Here is a 20,574-nt window from a genome sequence, read left to right as displayed (position 1 = left end):
GGCCTGTTAAATTTGATGAGGTTTTTCTTAACTGACTTGTGAAACTAATGATGACTGATGGTAGGGCCAGGAAAGTGGAGTGCATCACACTTCTGATCTGTTTATCAATAAAGTTTAGCAGTATCGCTGCAAATTTTTATTTCACCTGCTGCAGGGGATCTTCTGTAACTTCAAAAGGCATATGTTCCTACTTAATCTAATAAACTCTGAATTATCCAGAAACTCTGTTCTGGGCTCATACTTTTCTACAGCACAGGTACACTGAGAGCTAAATCCAAGTTTGGACTGCGTTCTGCCTGCGTATACTTGCACTCTGAATCTTTTACATTTAAACCTATTAATTTTGAGTTTGCCAAGACAGTTATATTTTTGTCCCTATGTTTAAACTACAGCAACAATAAATTGCTCAGAACAACCAACCAACAAACATCAAATTGTTGAAAAACATCCGGAAGACATGATTTACACACGATCTTCCAGATCATGTAGTACTTCTCAAATACATACCATATCAGTTATAAATAACAGGAACCACATTCTGCACTGATATATGTTCTGTGCATCCCTTTGGGCTTCAGTGAAGTTGTCCAGAGTGTAAATCAGACAAAAAATTGGCCAATACGTTAATCTAACTTTTTGTAATTGACTATGGTAGATGGATGTAGTAAGTGAATATGAAATGTATCAAGTTTATAACAAAAAGTTGTACCACTTATATCAAGATGCTACTCAATGACATGTATTGTATTTTTAAAAACAATACTTTCAAGAACTGATTATGAGCTGCTCTAACACTCTGTAACAAATTTAATTTTGCATTTACATCAAAGTAGCCAATTTAGAAGAGGATCCAAAATATAGAAATTCAGAAATCAGAAAGCTGTATATTTCTGTGGACTAAAAGAAGAAAGCATCTATAAATTCCACCTCTAGATTTCATAATCATAAAAATATTAACTCAACCAATTTTAATCACCACTTTTCTTTGTATTAAAATATAAAACAAAGTGCTCATAATATAAAGTATAATATGAAACACCATGAAGAGATGACTATTCTCATTCACATTAAGAAGAATGGATTCCTGCCACTACATCTTGTAAGGGTATGAAATACATGAAATATACATGACTACACTATATTTTTTAATGGTTTGCAAGGAACAAAATATATTTATTCGTTTAATCACCTCCTTTGAACTAACCACTGATCGTTTGGATTGTTCAATCAGCATTGCTGATGTAAAATTCACTAAGATAGAAATGTTCCAGTTTGTTAACAGAACACTGAATTATCTGATGGTTAAATAAACTAGGGAGGAAAAAAAACACCCTAACTCATTAGAGGCACTAAGATTTTATCAAGCATACAGGATTAATCTTTATTGAATAGAACCATTCACAAATCAAACCTTACTCTACTTCAATACTTTCATAGAGCGCTAATCAATTACAAACCTTTTCTAGTGATTCAAAATCCATGTGCTTTTAATTTTATACACTGGTGGTCTAAAATATAGTACTGAGGCCGAGCTAAGTCATTCTGTATTGCAACTTCGCTTTTTTCAATAAATATTCATCTAGAGGTTTTCTTAGAGAGAACTGCTCATATGAAGACTGTGGTAATATTTTTATACTGTACCTCCTTGTTGAAGCAGAAGGTTAGGGGTTACCTAAATACCTCAACTGTATATACAAAAAAAGGAAAAGGTAAGTATTCACATGAAAAATCCAAAGGGACTATATTATTTATTTTTGCATTTCCTATGATTAATGATGCACCAGTGCATACTTGAAAACTCAAGTCAAAATAGGGTAACACCTCAAATTCTTTTACAAACTGTACAAATATCAAACTTCCATGCTGTATTAACTACTCTACCAGAAATATTTAAAGACTTTACCACCCCCACATTAATAGTATAACAATAATACTGCAAGTCCTCCCAAACTGTGTGACTTCTTGGTGGTGGTCTGACAAATACATTTTAAGGTTAAGATTAAAAAGAGTATAAAAATACCATTCCTTATTTTTTATTTATTTTTCTATCTGATTAGCTTTTAGAACATCCAGTTTAGTACTTTTTATGGCTACTATATGTTCAAAACAGTCTAAACCAGTAATGGAGACAAACTCATTTATGCTTTCAGGTATACATGGAAAAGAAATCAATATGCAAAATATTCTTGCAAAGAGGGCTGAAACTATACACTGCAGCTGGTTCCTACCTTAACGTAAAAGCTACATTATAAATGTGTTTAATGACCTGTCATACATTATGTAATACCCCCATGTCCAACAGACTTCAGTGGAAGTTAAAGAATACAAGGAAGGGCAGAAGTAGGCCATACTGGTTGGATTACAGCAGTGCAGAGCCCCCCAGTTCTCAGCTTTAGCTACCATGAAAGTAAACAGGCACTGGGGGTGCGCAGTACCTCTGAAAATCAGGCCATATGTATGTTTTACTCTATGTACCTAATAAAATTTAACACTATGTATTGTAGATGATGGAGTTGTCAGTTAATAAGTGTTACAATAAACTGCCAAATTTAGTATTCCCTGGAGCACAAAATATTTTAATTAAGGGGGGGCCTCAAGATAAACAGCAAAAACCTGAAGCATTTTAGCTTTAAACTTGAAATTCTGAAAGAATCAAATTTGCCCATAGTTTAACTGGAGTATTCAATTGTAATTTTAAAAAAAAAGATTAATTTAGATTACTCAAGTAATAAACTTCAAGAAGATTCATATTATGTTGATAAATGTATTTCAATCTCAAAAAAATAAATTAAGAAACCTTACACTATCTTCAAAGGGGTTTTCCTTGTAAATTTTGCCAGGCTTAAGAGTTGACCACAAGTTTTTGTGCATGTGCAGTAGACATCCACAAAGTACACCAGACATCAACCCTCTCCACCATAGAACCCCAACAAGAAACTACTGTTATCAAACAAACGAACTGCATTTTGCTTATATTATTTACAATAACATCAGTGTTTCTCTCTCTCTTTTTCAAACTCCTCTCTGCAGGCTTCTGGGGAACGGAATGGGGGGGGGTGTCTTTTGCTCTCAGGTGTTTGTTTTTAAGTTAATAAAGTTTAAATCTAAGAGCATGTTTCCTTTCATAAACAGGCTCTCCTCTCCAAATAAATAGAAGACTTACCACTTAATATGTTGAAAAACACACCCTAAAGAGAATATTTTAAAGATGAGCACAGGGACAAAATATCACTTTAAACTTGAGTTACTGTATCATAAAACAGTTCAACACTTCCAATAAAAAAGTCCATTATTCATGCATCTGTTTCCTGTATTTTTTTATTCTGCTTGTTAGCATGCAGTGTACTGATCTAGCCTTCCTCATATAGCTATAAGTTTCCTATTTAATGTATAAACTTGTTTCCAGGCGGGGAAAAAAGATTTAATATTGATTCACTGACTGCTAAAATCATTTTAAATTGGTCCAATTAAATTGCTGAGTGACTTATTCAATATTTCTTTAAAATACTCTAATTTACTAAAAATATTTTTTTAATTTTATTACTGTAAAACAGCAAGTCTAAGTACATTGTTCTCTTTTCTTTATATAAGTACTTTAGAAATTCAGACATTTACTGTATTCTCAACAGTTTATTTCAGGAGTATTTTCTCATCTCTTTTAATAAAACAACCTTTATTATAACAGTCAAGGTTAAAACCATTATTTCCTCTGCTGTCTGGGTTTTCAAGAAATGTTACATTCATTAAAGTCAGGCAGTCCCGGAATTAACAATAAGTTTTAACTTTTAACATGTTATAGCTAAAAACCCTGTGGCAAAGAACTTTTGGCAGGTAGTCAATTCAACAGGGTTTGTTACAGTATTTCTCTGATAGACAGTGATTTTTTTATTCACATACTATATTTCATTGGAATTGTTAGTTTCTGAGAATAAATTATAATTTAATATTAATTTTCTTACCAAAAAAAAGTTAAAAAAACCTCAGGTACCTTACATTTATCCTCCCTGAATTTATGTGAACCATAAGTGTGCCAAACCATTGTTTAACTTTTGGTCAGATATCTTGCATCTAAATCTACTTTGTGGTTTAGTAAAAGAGAAAGACAGAGGCTGCCAGTTTCATAATATTTTATTGTTCAGAACAAAAAAACCTAACCCAGATCACAATGAAAATCAATGGCAACATTAACAATGTGCATGGGCATATATACTCATGCGCACACCCCACCCACAAGCGCTGTTCTTTCTGAAACTGGAGTTATTGTATAAAATGTTGTGTTTTACATTTATTACCTCCAGTTATTATAGCAGGTGAATTAATTTTTTGCCCAATGAACTCAATTAACATGATCACAACAATTTAACAAAAGATAGAGGCTTTTTATGAGAAACAATATACAGATATATCTGTATTTATATCCATGTACATACAGGTATCTATTTACTTCTGAATGCTATATTTTTTCAAAGTATCTATATATCATTTAAATAAGGATCAGAAAACACAGTTAAAAGAAACAGTGTTTTGTCTGCGTGGTACTAGAAAGGGTAATATTTCTATTGAAAAATGTTAATGTATCACCAGTGTATATGCAAACATCCATGCACACGTGCACACATAGATACAGTTGATACATTTTTAAACTGAAAGATTACTATCTAGTACCACACAAGCAAATTTAAATACTCTGATTGCTTATTTTAATTCTATACTTTCCCAGCTCTACTTCTAAATATCTGTATTTCTCTAAGCAAAATATCTAATAATTTAAGTTAGCATCCAGTAACTTACCACTATAACTATACAGGGGTGGGATGTACTATCACATTCTAGTTTGTTAATAGTCTGAATTTCATAACGTTTACAAATCTTTGCAATGCACAGCTCATTCTTCTAACGTATTAGGACATATTTCAAGTTAAGTTTTTTGGGGCAGGGATCCTGTCTTTGTATTTGTAAAATACAATGTCTACCGATAGCACAATATAAATAACAGTGATAGTACCATAGTGAGTGATGGTTCAAATACCACATTTAAAAAATTTTTGGCAATAGCTATGGGAAAATGTATACGTAAGGAAATAGGTGTATTATGATACCTTCACCTTTTCTAATACATACTCAACAGAAATTGCATTTCTGGATATCACGGTTGAGTTCACCTTGGCCAACTAAGAGTTAAAAATAGAGACCACTTTTTTTTAACCAAGATTGTCTTCTTTCCCTTATAGCTGCTGTTTATGACAAAGTGAAATATACTATTTCTACAAGTGATGAAACAAATTCATCACACCGTATTTAGTTTTTAAGAATTCTATTATGATACATAATGCTCTCTTCAGCCATTAAAACATGACTTCCCTATATCAGTATTTTTATTAATGTCAGTATCAGCCTTATTGCAGAAAAAGCAAGAGTCAGCTTTGGCAGAGAAGAAAATAGCTGTAGCTGAACAGAAGTTTAGATGTAAACTGGCTCAAAGTTAAGAGCCTTTTCTGAGACATGACCCACTAAAATGGTTTATTCTGAGAATAGTGAAACATGCTACATCATGTTGATTGCATATCTATATTTTAATGGTAATTATCCTCTGTAAATACCACATTTTACTTAATTCTTAAATAGAAAACAAACGAGTCCTGGTCACTGTAGGCTATCAAAGGATTTGTACAATATAGCATGGGAAGGCTTTATTAAAGAGAATTTATGAGGGCTAAAGTTATTAATTGAAGTACAATACCCATGTACAGAAGCAGCTTTGTAATGGGAACACTTTAATAAGTTAGCACTGTACGTGTGTTCTAATATAATCTGTGCAGCTTGCTTCCCATAGGTAATGGCTACCAATATAAATTTACAACTGAATTTATCTTTAGTTTTCTGATCAAAAGTATCAATGTTTAACTCAACTGTTCTTTTAAAATGTGAAGTAACTAAGCTATAACAATGAATGGCTTATTTAAAATTGACAGGACCAGAAAACAGTGACTATTTACATAAGCAGTGTACCTTAGTATACACTAGTAAAAATGTTCTCTTTTCCCAAAAGGATTTTATGCATAAAGGGCATTCACTTCACTTCCTTTCCACCACCATTTCATCCAACTTTCTACATTCAAGACTATGTACTGTATTTTTTGTTGTTATTCAGTATACCTCTCCATCTGCTTAAGAATCATACACTGAAAATCTACAGAAATATTAAAAATTCAAAAACACAAGCTGATATTTTTACTGAAGTTTTATTACAGGAAACCAACAGCATTCAAAGAAAATCCAGTCACATATAGACAATAAAATAATTCACACAGTCTAGTTATTATCAAAGATTTTAATTTAGCACCAAACACAAGCCTGTGTATTTTTCTCACTTAACAGACAATTTCAGACTGTAGCAAGAATAAATAGAATTTCAATGTAACAATGTGGCTACAAATACATATGCAAGATCTGGAATGTTTTTTTAATTTTACAATACATTAGAAAGAAGATTTTAAGTCCACAGTCTGATATTATTCTATATGCTTATTAACTCAATCAGGCCTTTCCTGTTATGAACTAAAATTTTCATCTACGCGCGCGCACACACACACACTTTAAAATACAAAAATCTTGTGCGAATCTTAAAAAATTCAGTATTAAACAACTTGTCTAGATACAGAGAAATCTGTTCTGTATGTTCAGTACTACATAATACATTATATATCTATAAAAATATCATGTAGGTACAATATGCAGGACTGAAAGTAAAATAGCCTTATTTTGCTAAGCACTCCAAGGGATAATATTCATTTACTAAGTAATTTTAAGGCACATGTGCAATGCACATGTATCGAATTTACTTGATGTGACTAACATATATACATACACATGAAATGGAATGTTCCAATTTTGATAAAAATATGCATAGCCAGATATGGGATAATTCACTGACCAAATTTTCACTATTGAAAAACACCTTAAAGATAAAAATCCAGTTACTGGTAGTGTGCATTTTTACCGTACAGTGAGAATGATTTTCCCCGTAGTTACTTGTAAGATGCTTCTAAAAAGTTAACAGACACTCATCTCGCACTCTTAAAGAAATGAATTTGCATCTAAAGTATTCTTAAAGTACGAGGAGAACAAATTTGAAATATGCATAAAATCTGAGCACTCATCCCATTGACATGATCTTGAAATCATTTGATATTCATCACATCTATATTAGAAGTGTCAATAGGGTCACAGCATAACAGATACACAGAATAAGGCATAGCTCTACTTTGCAATAGTAAAATAGAGTAGCTCTTCAATGTGAAGGCTTTTAAAATATGATAAATCAATCAAAATACACTGTCAAAATGCAAGATTGCCTACTAAACTGCTCAGATGTATTGAAAAAACAGCATTTAATGGCTGCAGCATTTTATCAGATATGCATAAAAATAGAAGAATTCAAATTAATTTATAATTGTTGGATACCTTAAGAATCTCATTTGTCTCAAAATTGATTTAAAAGATTTCTCTAGCATTTTGTGCTGCATTTTGTCCTTACATACCTGGTTCTTATCAATTACTGAAGTATCTTCACCCTTCTTGTTGAAAAGGAGTCCTTTAAAACTTAGAGCACAGAGTACAATATTTGAGACATATATACATAAAGACTTTGAAAATACTCTTATTATTCAGTAGCTCAGAAAATATTTTTTAGGCTGATGATATCTTCTAGAAGAAACACAGAAGTCTGCATACAGTAAGAAGCCTTTAGAGTAAGCCCTTTTTGCTGTACCGTAATGATCTGATCCAGAAATTCAAGGGTACCTTAAACAACGGGCTACCTGTTCTAGCCATGCTTAGGAATGTGGCCAAATCATTTTTATTGATTTAACCTTTATAGGAATGCTACATATCCTCAGAGCAAAACATTTCTAATGCATTTATAATATGATACACCTCTGAGAAGTTATGAAAAAAATTAAGACAGATAGACCAATTCCCTCCCTATTATTATTTTTCTTCCAATCTATTTATCAACAAGCATTCACAAGTTAAATTATTTTGTCAGTTTGAATTTTCCTGGATTGGTGGGATAAAATAGGAGTTAAAATGCTTTACAAAATTAAAAACATCTAGCCTATCTTTGTTTAAGAAATAAAAACTTTTGAACTGATACCAGTTGGCCAAGATTCTAAATACTCCTTTCATACTAAAATTACACATCAATCATGTTACCTGCAAACATATCACGTTAAATCTTTCAGAATTTACAGTCCTTGTTGAACAAACTAAGTTGCATGCTAGTCATATACAGAGGCCTTACAGAGAGAGAGGTTTGTATCTCTCTCAAGAATTCCAAGAGGTGCAATTCTGAAATTCCTTCAGCAAAGATTAATTTTACTTACATTTCAAAACAATAACTTTGTAATATAATGGTTCATCATTAATTGATTTGGAACTCAGCTTTGAAGAGGTTATACTTTTGTATTTATTCTCCTCTTCAATAGTACGAACCACACTTCTTCATTCCCACGTATGACTTGTTTTTCAGAAAATAAACTACTCACTCGCTGTTTATTGTTTAACACAATAAAACAACTGTGAAAATAATGCCTAGTACAATTATTGTCTAAGAAAGGTAAACAAAATAGTAACATTGTTCAAATGAATGGAGAAATGTGGCCACTAAATGATACTTGTTTCAAGTAATTACTAACAGAGAGAACTGCAGAACTGCATAGTATATTCTTCCATACTGCAGAGAAGGGAATACTGAAAACATTTTAGAGGGGCACTATAATATACAATAGAGCAGCCTGTTTACCTTTTATTTCCACTAAACATTTGTTTTCTCTTTTTCCTGAAGATAACTGACTACAAAGCACTGATATTAAGCAGCTTTTCTTCTAGATACAAACACATGCAAAATTAAATATTTCAACACATTTGGATAAATGTCTACAAATGTAATACAGCATAGTTAAGCCTATTTTTGAGACAACGAACTCTAATGTTAATTTGAGTAAAAGCAGCGAAGAATCCTGTGGCACCTTATAGACTAACACTGTTAGTCTATAAGGTGCCACAGGATTCTTTGCTGCTTTTACAGATCCAGACTAACACGGCTACCCCTCTGATACGTTAATTTGAGTGACACCTGAATATCAAAAGGATAATTTTATAATCCTATATGCAATTGCTCTACATGTCTGCATTTTTTTTTTTTACTTTTCAGAATTAAGCATATAATTTATTTTTTAGAATACATGTGCCTAAACCAAAATCCATTACCTCAATACTGTCATACTTTCAAAAGACTCAGATCAGGACCTAAAATTTGTGATTTATTGCTGTTTCTATAATTAGTCAAACTAAAATCCCAAATCTGATGTGCACCAATTAACTTTTGAAGAGAGCTCAATTCTGCCATATTTGGTCATGCTGTGCAGTAAGATTTCAGTGGGACTTACTGCAGGTACTACTCACTTCAAGTAATTATGGCACAATCAGGTCCAAAATCTGCATCTCAAGCCCATATAAAGGATAGCTAATCTATCTGGTTCAGTCTTCTTATCATCAATATAGCATTCCCCCCCTCCTCACTTTCAGTGCTAAATTAAGCTGATTTCTGAATAACCTCACAATATACAAGATATTAAGATACATCATACAGTACCCTCCATTGTACTCCCTGAACAGTGCCATGTGTCAAGAGTGATGGTATCACTGAGATCTAGCTGTTGTTTTCATGGCCATTTGTGGAAAGGTGCAAGGGGGTGGGGAGGGACCCCAAGGCAGAATCAAATCCAAGTACGTAGTTATCTAGGTTGTAACTAGAATTTATGAACTTTGTGAAAAGAGTAAATTGTGAACTAGTCCCCTTACAGGAGAAAACCCTTCAATTTACATCTTTTCAAGAATCTCCAGGATAATATATTTACTGATGGTTAGGGCTCACTGACTTTGCCAGACTAATAGACAAAGCATCCCAATGTGCTATCCATGGTTTAGAAGGGGAAGTACCATATTCCTTGTGGAACAGTACCTTGCTTGCATCTCAGTGTCTTGATCTAAGTTTAGTTTTGTTTTCAGCCCCTTCTCATCCAAGGCTACCATTATGCGTCTGACAAAGTGGGTATTCACCCACGAAAGCTTATGCTCCAATACGTCTGTTGAGCTATAAGGTGCCACAGGACTCTGTCACATTTTACAGATTCAGACTAACACAGCTACCCCTCTGATACTTGACATTATAGTATGGAAACCTGTTGTCACTTTCCATATCTGGTACATTGTAAACTTGGGCGTGCACTATACTTAAAAGTTTTACCAACACTGATAAGTCAGTTGGAGGTGCAATTTTTTACAAACAGTTACAAAAGTATAATTGTGCTTACACTGATATAAACTCTTTTATATACGACTATAACTGTATCCATGCTAGATTATTTTGACAGAATAACTATGCCAGCAAAACCCTCTTAGTGTAGACAGGGCCTAATTCCACAGCATTTTGAAGTGATCTTATAGTGAACCACTTAGATTTCCAACCCCAAAAGAGATAAACCTCCATTAGAACTCGGTCAGAAGGTGTCTACTAGGGATTTGCCACTGAAACAGTTGCCTCCATGTTTTCATGCCAGGGAGGATTTCTGCAAATTACCTCAGAAATGAAAGTGTCAATATCCTTGACTATGAAGATTTCACCCTATCAGAAAACATTTATGGGAAATATGTTGGAAACCCTTGACATTTCTAACTTAAATTTCACTGACCGAGAACAGAAAGATGAGGATATACAAACCTCCAGAAATGTGTGTTTTACTAGGGCATTTGGAAACTAATTGCCTACAGTACAAGTAGCCAAAAAAGAAAGAGGACACACTTATTTTTCCTTCCTTCAGGGAATCTTGAACCAGCAAATTCACCTTGTATGCTTGAGATGTTACAGTAGTATTTGTAATTGTCCATATCTTGGGCAAGTGCAATCATGCTTCCGGATGAACTAGGAAGATTAAGGAATTCTCAGTAGACCTGCTCCAGCTGTATGGGCATGACTATCTGTGAGCCCTCTACTGGACGTTCAGTTATTTAAAAGAAAAAAGGAGAATTTTTGTCATTAAGAGGGATTCACAGCCACCCCATGAATTATGACTTCTGTTCAGAGCACTGAATCCAAAGTAGGAGAAAAGAAAGAAGGCCAAAGGCTTAAAGCATGTGACAAAGTCAGGAGAGCTGTGTTCTGTTCACTGCTCCGTGAATGACTTTACCCAAGCCATAAACTCTATCTCAGTTTCCCCGGCGCTAAAATAGGGATAATACTTGTCTCTCTTAGAGGATTCTGAGACAATGTGCAAAGCAATGTGAGTATTTGCTAGAAGTTCCTAATGAAATATTTACTATGATGATACAGTATACCTGTCTCAGCTTTTCAGTTGTGGGTCAATCAGCTCAATTAACTATTATCAACATTGATCATCAACTCCCCGAGAGGGCTAGTGCACTTTGACTCACTATCATATCCTGGTTGTTTGTGTCCAGAAACTACCACAGTTTAACCACAGCCTGTTAGAAATGAAGGTAGTCAGGTGAAGATTAAGAGTATACAGCTATAGGGGGTACATAGGATATGATCGTAATATAGCTGAATATAAGGCCTTTGATGGAACACCAAAAGATCTCACATTTGTCCTTGATAATGGATATTGGGAGGAAATATCCAGGGGGGGGAGGAGGGGTTAGTGTACATTCTGAATAATCCAGATTGCCTTCCCTGGTTAATATTTCCTCATCACTCTGACATGTTTCCAGCATTTCCTTAGGAGTTAATACTGATTAGTTTAATGATGCTGCCACTAATCTTTTAACTGTGGAAGCCATAGGCTCAATGGCTGCTTCCTCCTTACTGGATTAGATATGGCTACCAGCAAAACAGTCTCCCAGTGTTGCCCCTTTTCCTTCTTGGTTCCTCTGTATAAGTGGTGTGACTCTGGTTTCATTTTTAACACCTCACTGCATGGAGCATTAGATGCCAACCAATCTTCAGTTTGGCTCACCTCCAGAAAACATTTCTAGATCCTGTAATAATAGAGTTACCATCCAGTTTCTTCTCTCTTTTGGTGAAGTTTTCAAGAAAATGGCAATCAATCAATCTCAAGTGAACTTGGAACCCACTATCATCTCATGTTGGCTCCAGCTTTCCTTTGAAGTTGAGGTCAAGAATCATTCCTGCTGGTTTTAAACTAGAGTCAGTTAGCCATTTTGGTCTTGCCACACACAGATGAACACAATTTGTTGGGGAATAGTCAACACTGCTTTTTTAAAGGGACCTCAAGCCTCAGCAATCTATTAGAATTCTTTCGGGGGGGTCAACAAGGGTGGACAAGGGTGATCCAGTGGATACAGCACACTTGGACTTTTCTGAAAGCCTTTGACAAGGTCTCTCACCAAAGGCTCTTAAGCAAAATGAGCAGTCATGGAATAAGAGGGAAGGTCTTCTCATGGACAAGTAACTGGTTAAAGACAGGAGACAAGTGGCAGGAATAAATGGTCTGTTTTCACAGTAGAGGAAGATAAACAGCGGGGTCTCCCCAGAGATCTGTACTGGGACCAGTGCTGTTCAACATATTCATAAATGATCTAAAAAAAGAGGTCAACAGTGAGATGGAAAAGTTTGCAGATGATACAAAATTACTCAAGATGTTTAAGTCCAAAGCAGACTGCCAAGAGTCACAAAGGGATCTCAGAAAACTTGGTGACTGGCAACAAAACTGCAGATGAAATTCAATATTAATAAATGCAAAGTAATGCACATTGGAAAGCATAATACCAACTATGCATACAAAATGATAGGGTCTAAATTAGCTGTTACCACTCAAGAAAGATCTTGGAGTCATCGTGGATATTTCTCTGAAAACATCTGCTCAATGTGCAGCAGTAGTCAAAAAAGCTAACAGAATGTTAGGAATCATTAGGAAAGGGATAGATAAAAAGACAAACTATCATGCCACTATATAAAGCCATGGTAAACCCACACAGTGAATACTGCGCAGTTCTGGTCGCCCCATCTCCAAAAAGGTATACTAGAATTGAAAAAGGTACAGCGAAGGGCAACAAAATGATTAGGGGCATGGAAGAGATTCTATATGAGAAATTTAAAAAATGGACTGTTCAGCTTGAAAAAGAGACAACTAAGAGGGGGATATGATAGAGGTCTATAAAATAATGAATGGTGCAGAGAAAGTGAAAGTGTTATTTATCCCTTCCCATAACACAAGAATCAAAGGTCACCCCATGAAACTAACAAGCAGCAGGTTTATATAAACAAAATGAAGTACTTCTTCACAGGACACATAGTCAACCTGTGGAACTTATTGCCAGAGGATGTGGTGAAGATTAAAAGTATAACAGGATTCAAAAAAGGAACTCCATAATTTCTTGGAGGATATGTGGTGGTGAAGGATGCAACCCATACTCTGGTTGCCCCTAAACCTCTGACTGCCTGATGCTGGAACTGTATGAGAGGGGATGGATCACTCAATTTCTGTTCATTCCCTTTGAAGCATCTGGCATTGGTCACTGTCGGAAGACAGGACACTGGGCTAGATGGACCATTAGTCTGACCCACTATGGCTATTTTTATGTTGTTGCTGTGACAGGAAATCATTGCTGCTTGATGTACCCTTCAGTGGTTTCAGTCCTACCTAGAAGACAGTCAACTGGTGGTCCTGGGCAAACGTAATAATAATACTTTTCATTTCTATTGCACCTTAAATTAGAGGTACTTAGAGCACTTTGTAACCCTTGATAAACAAAGCCCCACAATACCACTAGGTGCATCGTCATCTAGGGGTTTAATATGCAGCATCTCTCAAGGCTCTTATTTCCCCATTCTGCTTTATGTACATTTTAAAAGATTATTTCTAAACACAGAGTACATATCAGTATGCTGAGGATACACAACTCAAGAACCTTGCAATTTGTCTCTGCTCTGGAAGAATGCCTAGAGGATATATGCTCAACCCCCCCAAAAAAACAAAAGTGTTCCTAATGGGACAAGAGCAGTGTTCTAACCTCCTTCAGGTCTCTGCTTCTTGAGGGGATATATTTGAAAATAGAAAGGTTAAGAATCTTGAAATGATTTTCTACCCCCCTCCCTGCCCTTTTCCTTATTTTGATGCAGTATTAAATGTTTTTTCCAGTCTACAGTTTACATAGACTGCGGGTAAAATTTCCTAAAGCACCTAAGTCACTTAGATGCTTTTGAAAATTTTACCAAGTGGACTTATCCTGTCCCAGCAGCAATCTTTGACATTGTGACCACAAGGCTTGATTAGAATCTTCTCTTCTCATCAGGGTTTCAACCAGCTGCTTCTCAAAGGTTAGCTGCTTATTTAGAATATAACTGCATGTTTGATCGCTATTTTGCATAATCATAATCACATTCAGCTGCCTATAAAGTAAGAAATTGATTTTAAGTTGCCATTGCTGTTTCTAAACCCCAAATACTGTATATGTCCGGGCTAGATGCAATATCTCCTCATGGAATCTCATCTTGATACATCAGTGCCTTTCAGTGATTCCACCATTGCATCAGAGACCAGTAAGCAAATAAGCACTGACTGTTATTTACACAAATGCCCCTTTCTGTAGTGCTCTGTCAGTATCAAGAGGTAATCCATTCACTGTGAGAAGCGGAAAGGGACCTTAGAGAACATGAAAATCAGGCCCTTGTAAGGTGCTGGCTTGACCCAGCCCAAGGAGGACACAATGCCACAGTCAGTCTCTCTTTCAAGGTAGTTTATTTTTCAAACATAGGCAGAAACCAACAAACAGTTCCTCAGCCCAACCTGGGCTATAGTTTCAACACGATTTTCCCCTTTGCCTCCCTCAGTTACTCTTGTTCCAGGAAGTATGGCAGGATTCTCCCATGCTCGGTTAACTGAGCACTGCCTCCCAGAGCTTTTTCCCCAGATACCCTTCCTCCCCCAGCAGGTACCCTTTTCAGGGACTCTGGCAGGGAACTTCCTGCTGCTCCTGCTTCCACTACCCAGGCCGCCTGGCTTCTGGCCTGTCTTCCTATTCCCAAGGAGCAGGATTTGAAATCTGGATCCAAATTCACTGATATGTTCCAGTTGTTTTGCACTGTTCGAGTGATACAAAGCAGCTGAAAATTCAGCTTTGCTGAATGGTTAAACCATGTTCACAGGTGCAGCTAGAATATACCAGTGAACCTGACATTGGGCTTTACATTAGAATTGTTTAGAAATTCTACAACCAGAGCATTGTTAGTTTTTCAAAGGCCCAATACATGTTAAAATTAATGTCGGGGGAAGGATGGGACTTGCAAGGATTTGTGGGGTTTGATAGCTCAGGGGATAAATTATGGCACAGAGTTTTTCAGCTCTAAGTCACCAGTTCAAATACACCCCAAGTCATGACAATTCTTACTGCTTCAAGGTGGCTAGCCTATCCATAACAGTTTGGTGATTCGAATCTAGTTCCTAGTCCACAACTGATAATATTAAGCACTACTATTAGCACTATCAGCCCAAAGGCCAAGGACTGAACAGGTGTGAAGACTCAACTATCTATCCCCCTTTCCAGATGCTCCCAGCAGGAGATAGTTGAGGTATATTAAAAAGGCAGTATAGGAAACTGGTACTACTGCTATCCATTCCATGGTTCATACAAAACTTGAGAACAGTTATGCTGCTGATGTGCCAAGACTACTGCCTACCATGCTAACTTATCATGTCTCGTTTCTTCCTCGTACTCTCCCATCTGTCTGTAGACATCTCTTGTCTTATACTTTAATTGTAAGTTCTTTGGAACAGGGACCATCTTCTATTCTGTGTTTGTTCAGCTCTTATTATGATGGGGTCATGGTCCCTGATTCCTTATCTGTTCTTTGGAAAATATACAATACTTGGACTGTGAATATGGTACCAAAATAAGCATGCACAACATGTAAAGGATGTTCCAGACTGCAGAAATACTTTTATTACACGCAGTGAGGCACCAACTTTAGGTAAATATACAAAAACAGTTTCAGCAGTCAAAGCAAAAAAAGTATTTACTGTAAAATATATGAATACTCAACTTTAGGGGTTTAAAACGTATATAAAGAATGACTCATGGCCCATCTTCAGTACTAGAACCATTTTCCATTGGTCTTGTTTCGTATTTTTTAAGTTAAAAATCTACCAATAAATATTTTTCGCAGCTCTGGCTGTAATAAATGGAGTTCTTTGTGAACATTTTAACCCCAAGAGGACTATCTGCACTTCTGATTCACAACAAAGTAGTCCCAGTATCTCAAACTTTTCCTTTACAACAACCAAAGGAACTATAAGTTGTTCGCCCACCCCACACACTCAGAAAAGCCATGGATACTTTCCCTTGCACAGTTTATGAGAGTAATAAGTGTTCTTGATACCTGTCAGTTTACATTTATATAAAAAGACTACCAAAGGAGAAACAAGAGATATATGGCAATGCATTTGGTGTTAGTAGGCATGAGATTTTCTGTAAAATAAAATCAAAAAGAAAAGAACAAGTTTGATAGCACACTGATAATTTAACTGCGAGTCAGAGACTTATAGAAATCTATAGCTAGCAGAGTTAAGGAAAGTAAGGAGGATTTCTAAAAATCCTAATAATAGTATTACTCCATTCCCGGAATGGAAAGGGCAGAATTATCAATAATATGCAGAAAAGGCAGAAATGTTTGATGAATATTTGATGTTCTGTATTTGAGGAAACAAACACAGATGCTATAGCCATATCTTTCTATTTCACTAGTATCTCAGGAGAATGTTAAACAGTAGCTACTCAAATTGGACATTTTAAAATCATCAGGTCCGGATAAGAACATAAGAATGGCCGTACCGGGTCAGACCAAAGATCCATCTAGCCCAGTATCTGTCTACCGACAGTGGCCAATGCCAGGTGCCCCAGAGGGAGTGAACCTAACAGGCAATGATCAAGTGATCTCTCTCCTGCCATCCATCTCCATCCTCTGACAAACAGAGGCTAGGGACACCATTCTTACCCATCCTGGCTAATAGCCATTTATGGACTTAGCCACCATGAATTTATCCAGTCCCCTTTTAAACATTGTTATAGTCCTAGCCTTCACAACCTCCTCAGGTAAGGAGTTCCACAAGTTGACTGTGCGCTTTGTGAAGAAGAACTTCCCTTTATTTGTTTTAAACCTGCTGTCTATTAATTTCATTTGGTGACCCCTAGTTCTTGTATTATAACTTGCATTCAGGAGTTTTAAAAGAGCTGGCTGAGAAGTTTGCTGGATCAGTTATAGAGATTTTCTATTTTGGAACATAAGAGACATTCCAGATGACTGAAAGAAAGAGAATGTTGTGCCAATATTTAAAAAGGGTAAATGGGATGACCAGGTAATTATAGTCCTGTCACTCTGACATCAATCCCAGGCAAGATGAAGCAGCTGAAACAGGATTAGATTAATAAAAAATTAAAGGACAGTAATATAAGTACACCTCTACCTCGATATAACACTGTCCTCGGGAGCCAAAAAATCTTACTGCGTTATAGGTGAAACCGCGTTATATCGAACTTGCTTTGATCCACCGGAGTGCACAGCCCCACCCTCTCGGAGCACTGCTTTACTGCATTATATCCGAATTCATGTTATATCAGGTCACATTATATTGGCATAGAGGTGTAATGCCAATCAACATGATTATATATCAGATTACAAATTTGGCTGAAAAAGATAATAGTGCTGATGTAATATACTTGGTCTTCTGTAAGGTATTTGACTTTGTACCACAGGACATTTTTTATTACAAAAAAATTTATATATAATTAACATGACACATTAAATGGATTAAAAGATGACTAACTGAGAAGTCTCAAAATATAACTGAAAATGGGGAATCATCACTGAACGAATGCATTCCTAGTAGGGACCTGGATGAAAACATAAAATCATCACTGAAATTTTGCAAAAATTGAGGGAGGGGTAAATAATGAAGATATGGATCACTGATACTGAGCGATCTGGATCGCCTGGTAAGCTGGGAATAAGCAAGCAATATGGGTTTTGACACAGCTAAATATAAATTTATATATCTAGGAAGAAAGAATGTAGACTATACTTACAGGTTGGAGGACTCTATCCTGGGAAGCAGTCACTGAAAAAAATTTGGTGGGGAGGCGGATGATCAGCTGAACACAATCTTCCAGTTTGACACTGTAGCCAAAAGGCCCAATGCAGGCCTTTGATGCATAAACAGGGGAATCTCAAGTAGGAGTAGAGGTATTTGGCACTGGTGCAACCGCTGCTGGAATACTGTGTCCCGTTCTGGTGTCCACAATTCAAAAAGAATGTTGATAAATTTGAGAGGGTTCAGAGAAGAGCCACAAGAATGATTAAATGATAAGACATGCCTTATAGTGACAGACTCAAAGAGCCCAATGTATTTAGCTTAAATAGAAGGTTAATGGGTGACTTGATTAAAATTAGGGCTGTCAAGAGATTAAAAAAATTAATCGCATGATTAATTGCATTGTTAAACAATTAAAGAATACCATTTAAGTATTTCTGGATGTTTTCTACATTTTCAAACATTGATTTCAATTACAACACAGAATAGAAAGTGTACAGTGCTCACTTTATATTTATTACAAATATCTGCACTGTAAAAAACACACAAATAGTATTTTTCAATTCACCTAATACAAATATTGTAATGCAATCGCTTTATCATGAAAGTTGAGATTACAAATGTAGAATTCTGTACAAAAAAAAGCTGCATTCAAAAATAAAATAGTGTAAAGCTTTAGAGCCTACAAGTCCACTCAGTCCTACTTGTTGTTCTGCCAGTCACTCAGACCGACAAACAAGTTTGGTTACAATTTGCAGGAGATAATGCTGTCCACTTCTTGTTTACGTCACCTAAAAGTGAGAACAGACGTTTGCATGGCACGGTTTTATACAGCGTTACAAGATATTTACGTGCCAAATGCGCTGAAGATTCATATGTCCCTTCATGCTTCAACCACCATTCCAGAGAATATGCGCCCATGCTGATGGCAGGTTCTGCTTGATAACAATCTGAAGCAAAGCGGACCGATGCATGTTCATTTTCATCATCTGAGTCAGATGCCACTGGCAGAAGGTTGATTTTCTTTTTTGGTGGTTTAGGTTCTGCAGTTTACATTGATGCGCATTAAAAAAAGAATGCATTAATGAAATTTGTGACTGAACTCCTTGGGGGAGAATTATATGTCCCCTGCTCTGTTTTACCCACATTCTGCCATATATTTCATGTTATAGCAGTCTTGGATGAAGACCCAGCACATATTCGTTTTAAGAACACTTTCACTGAAGATTTGACAAAATGCAAAGAAGGTGCCAATGTGTGATTTCTAAAAATAGCTACAGCACTCAACCCAAGTTTAAGAATCTGAAGAATCTGAGAGGGACGAGGTGTGGAGCATGCATTCAGAAGTCTTAAAGAGCTACACTGTGATGCGGAAACTACAGAACCCGAACCACCAAAAAAGAAAATCAGCCTTCTGCTGGTGGCATCTGACCTACATGACGAAAATAAACATGCCTCAGTCTGCACTGCTTTGGATCATTATTGAGCAGATCATCATCATCAGCATGGACACATGTTCTCTGGAATGGTGGCTGAAGCATGAAAGACACATGAATCTTTAGCATAACTGGCACATAAATATCTTTGAGAGCAGCTACAATAATGCCATGCAAACCCTTGTTCTCATTTTCAGATGACATTGTAAACAAGAAGCAGGCAGCATTATCTAAGTAGGACTGAGTGGACTTGTAGGCTCTAAAGTTTCACATTATTTTATTTTTGAATGCAGTTATTTTTTGTGCACAATTCTACATTTCTAAGTTCAACTTTCATGATAAAGAGATTGCATTACAGTATTTTTGTTAGGTGAATTGAAAAAATACTCTTTTTACAGTATATTTATTTTTTATTACAAATATTTGCAAAGTGAGCACCGTATACTTTGTATTCTGTGCTGTAATTGAAATCAACACATTTGAAAATGTAGAAAACATCTACAAATATTTAAATAAATGATATTCTATTGTTTAACAGCATGATTAATTGCACGATTAATTGCAATAAAAAATTTTAATCACTTGACAGCCCTAGTTTCTAGTAACCTAAGCATGCATGTGTATACAATAAAAGATATTGGTGTTTTATTAAAGATTTATTGGCATAAGGCTGCCAAAGTTGTTTAAATACAGTATAGAACAAGTAATGCAGTACATATTAACAGTTGGAATCAAATTCTTCTCTCACTTACATCCACTAACATAACTGTCTTTTTAGTTGGGCTATCTGATGAGCTAAAGAAATATTTGGTCCTACAGTGAGATATAAACACACCTATGGGTTGCCAACCACAACCCATGTGGTTGAGACAAGTCATATGATCTAGAGTTGATCAAACTGTGTGTAACGTGCTCAAAGTTGTAGTAGACTACCAAGGAAATTGGGGTAAATTCTGTGTTCACTCAGTCAAAATTTCCATTAAGATCAGAATTCTGCCTGAGCAAAGGCTCAA

General features: G+C 35.8%; 2 protein-coding genes across 25 annotated transcripts in view; one reads left to right on the top strand and one right to left on the bottom strand.

Annotated features, from left to right (window-relative positions):
- RUNX2 (RUNX family transcription factor 2) overlaps positions 1 to 20,574 on the top strand; it is a 232,972-nt gene that overhangs the window by 2,622 nt on the left and 209,776 nt on the right. The gene's annotated exons all lie outside the window — the stretch shown is intronic.
- SUPT3H (SPT3 homolog, SAGA and STAGA complex component) overlaps positions 1 to 20,574 on the bottom strand; it is a 448,093-nt gene that overhangs the window by 383,826 nt on the left and 43,693 nt on the right. The gene's annotated exons all lie outside the window — the stretch shown is intronic.

This window comes from Mauremys reevesii, linkage group 3, assembly GCF_016161935.1.
Source record: "Mauremys reevesii isolate NIE-2019 linkage group 3, ASM1616193v1, whole genome shotgun sequence".
In the NCBI taxonomy this organism is placed as follows: domain Eukaryota; kingdom Metazoa; phylum Chordata; order Testudines; family Geoemydidae; genus Mauremys; species Mauremys reevesii.
Note: the sequence above shows the minus strand (reverse complement) of the source record. Positions and strands in the feature narration are given on the sequence as shown.